Source organism: Populus euphratica, unplaced genomic scaffold (genome assembly GCF_000495115.2).
Source record: "Populus euphratica unplaced genomic scaffold, PopEup_1.0 scaffold1453.1, whole genome shotgun sequence".
Taxonomy (NCBI): domain Eukaryota; kingdom Viridiplantae; phylum Streptophyta; class Magnoliopsida; order Malpighiales; family Salicaceae; genus Populus; species Populus euphratica.
In genome coordinates, this window is record NW_011501320.1 from 4,582 (window position 1) to 8,076 (window position 3,495).

Here is a 3,495-nt window from a genome sequence, read left to right on the forward strand (position 1 = left end):
TCATGCTTTTGCTTTCTCTCTTTGTATTTTTTGTAATGTTTATGCTTTGCTTTCATTAATATCAAGTTTATGCCTTTCATTTCCTTTCATTTACTTAGTTAACTTTTATCTTATTTATGTTCTTATTTTGTTTATTTATTTTTCTTTCTTTCATTATGTCTAGCTAAGTTTATTATGTCAAGGTAAAAAGGTTACACTAATGGTGTAAGAATAAGTATAGTGTAAACTCAATATGGACTTTCATGTTTGATACTAACATGTTTTGTATTTGTTATCTTGTTCACTCTTTAATACTTTGTTTGTTAAATGACTAATCTTGATTTATGTTGTATAACACTTGGTACAGCAAATGCTTGACACTTTCATAGTTTATAATGTATGGTATAATCGACACCTGAGCTATGAAAGGAACTTGATTTGTTGTTAACATAAGTTATAATCATGAATGCTTGACGAGATTTACAAGTATTAGCATTAATCGAATAAGATGACTAATGTAATCATGTTAACAGTATATAATTTGATTGGAACCTCCTTTGTGTGTGGTTTCCAATTAAATAATAAGAGTTTATACTATACTTGTTTGACATACCATTAGTGGAACCTCTAACCTTGACATTTGTTATTGTCATTGTTTAATCCTTACATTAATATTTCATCTCAAAGTTCTCATCATCTTCTTCTTCTCCTCCTTCTTTTTCTTTATTATTATTATTATTATTATTATTACTACTACTACTACTACTACTATTATTAGTATTACTACTACTATTATTATTATTATTATTATTATTATTATTATTATTATTATTATTATTATTATAGCTATTGCTATTGTTGTTGTTTATAATTTGTACAATTAACCTCCCTATGGTTCTACCCCGGTCTTGCCGGGTTATTTATTACTTCGACACTCCTGCACTTGGGAGAAGACACCAATCTTTTAGTCGTATCATCACCCAATGCCAAATCCTAGAGGTCAGGTACACATGAGTGAATCCTCACCTAGTGAACCTTCAAACCATGAACAAGTCCAAGCTATCACTACCCTTAGAAGTGGAAAGATTGTTAATAAAGCTATATGTTTTGGAATTCGTAGAGGTATTGTGGAGGAGAAATCAGGGAAAGTGAAAAGGGAATCAAAACACAAGTGACCAATGAAAATTTGAGTGAAAAAGAAGGTGAGAGAAATGAGAGAGAAAGGAGATGATTCAAGAAAATTTGGAGTCAAAGTGAGTGATTTAGAATTTGTTCCTAGAGCAACATTTCCACAAAGTTTAGGGAAACCTAAATATGATCTTATGAACTCAAAAATCTATGAATTGTTCAAACAAGTGGAAGTCAAAATTCCACTCCTTGATGCAATTAAACAGGTCCCATCTTATGTAAAGTTCCTTAAGGACTTATGCACAGTCAAAAGAGATTGAATGTGAAAGAAAGAGCCTTTCTAACTGAACATGCTAGTGCCATCATCCAGTTTAAGACCCCTCCTAAATACAAAGATCCTAGTAGTCCTACCATTTCATGCATTATTGGAAGTCATAACATAAATCAAGCTTTGTTGGATTTAGGAGCAAGTGTGAATTTAATACCCTACATTGTTTATGAACAGTTAGGTTTAGGAGAAATCAAGCCTACTCGAATCACCCTTCAATTAGTTGATAGGTCAATCAAAATTTCCAGGGGTAGTGTTAAGGATGTGTTGGTCCAAGTAGATAAATTCTACTTTCTTAGTGATTTTTTAGTGTTAGACACTACACCTATTAAAGGATCTAATGCTCCCATCCCAGTCATCTTAGGTAAACCTTTCTTAGCTACATCCAATGCTTTAATTAACTATAAGAATGGGGTGATGAAATTGTCTTTTAGGAATATGACTGTGGAGATGAACATATTCAATGTCTCCAAACAAATTGATGAACATGAGGACATTAGAGAGGTAGATTTGATCCAAATAATTTGTCAAGAACACTTTGAGAGAGTGTGGATAAAGGATCCAGTGGAGAGAATGTTAATTCATGATGAAATATTTTATTCCTTGGAATGTGTTGATGAGGAAGTAAGAGAACTTGAGACTTATCTAAATCCAATGCCTATTATGTCAATAGGTCAATGGACGTCCTCGTTTGAGACTTTGATTTCACCCTAAGTGAAAGTTGAGGCATCTCTTGTCCAACCTTATAAGCTAGAAAGGAAGCCTTTACCGAGTGATCTTAAGTATGTATTTCTAGGGGAAGATGAATCATATCCTATTGTGATTTCATCAAAACTTAGCATAGAGCAGGAACAAAAACTTGTGAAAGTGGTGAGAAAACACAAGAAAGCAATTGGGTAGACAATTACTGATTTAAAAGGAATTAACCCTCTTTTATGTACACATAGAATCTATCTTGAAGAAGAGGCTAAATTTGTGAGGCAAATGCAAAGATGATTGAACCCAAACATAAAGGAAGTAGTGAGAGGTGAACTGCTTAAGTTACTTGATGCAGGTATCATTTACCCCATTGCAAACTCGAAATGGGTTAGTCCAACCCAAGTTGTCTCTAAAAAATCTGGAGTCACTGTCGTGAAGAATGAAAATAGTGAGCTAGTGCCAACAAGAATCCAAACTAGATGGCATATGTGCATTGATTACCGTAAGTTGAACATGGTGACTAGGAAGGACCATTTTCCGCTTCCATTTTTAGACCAAGTGCTTGAAAAAGTAGTTGGAAAAGCTTTCTATTATTTTCTTGATGGATACTCAGGTTAAACCCAAATTGAGATTTTCTTAGAAGACCAAGAAAAAACCACTTTCACTTGTCCTTTTGGTACCTATGCTTATAGAAGAATGCCCTTTAGCTTGTGTAATGTACCAACCACTTTTCAAAGGTGTATGATGAGTATCTTTAGTGACATGGTGGAAAAGTTTTGGAAAGTTTTCATGGATGATTTTTCAGTTTATAAGGATTCTTATGAGTTATGTCTAATGCATTTAGAAAAAGTTCTTGAAAGGTGTGAGGAGAGCAATCTTGTACTCAATTGGGGCCTTTTTTTTATGACACATGGCATTGTCTTAGGTTACATTATCTCTTCAAAAGGAATAGAGGTAGATAAGTCAAAAGTTAAAGTCATTCAAAAATTACCTACCCCTAGGACTATGAAAGATGTGAGATCCCTTTTAGGAAACTAATTAGTACTTAAAAGTGCATTTTTATCATGGTTTTATATCATCATTTTGTACTTGAAGTATCAATAACTCCTTAACTAAAGCATGTTCTATAATAATATATCTAATAATATAAGATACCTTTAATTTCTGGTAAATGTTCATTTTAAATGCAGGCCTATCACATAAATGAAAGGATTGATTGATGACTTTAAGAACTTAAATTGCAAGGGCAAAGTAATGACCAAAATTAGAAAAGAGATGTCGGTGTAATCCAAACCGGAACACTATTTGGTAATTAGGTCATATCTAGAGCTATAGATCTCAAATTTATGTCAACTTTATAT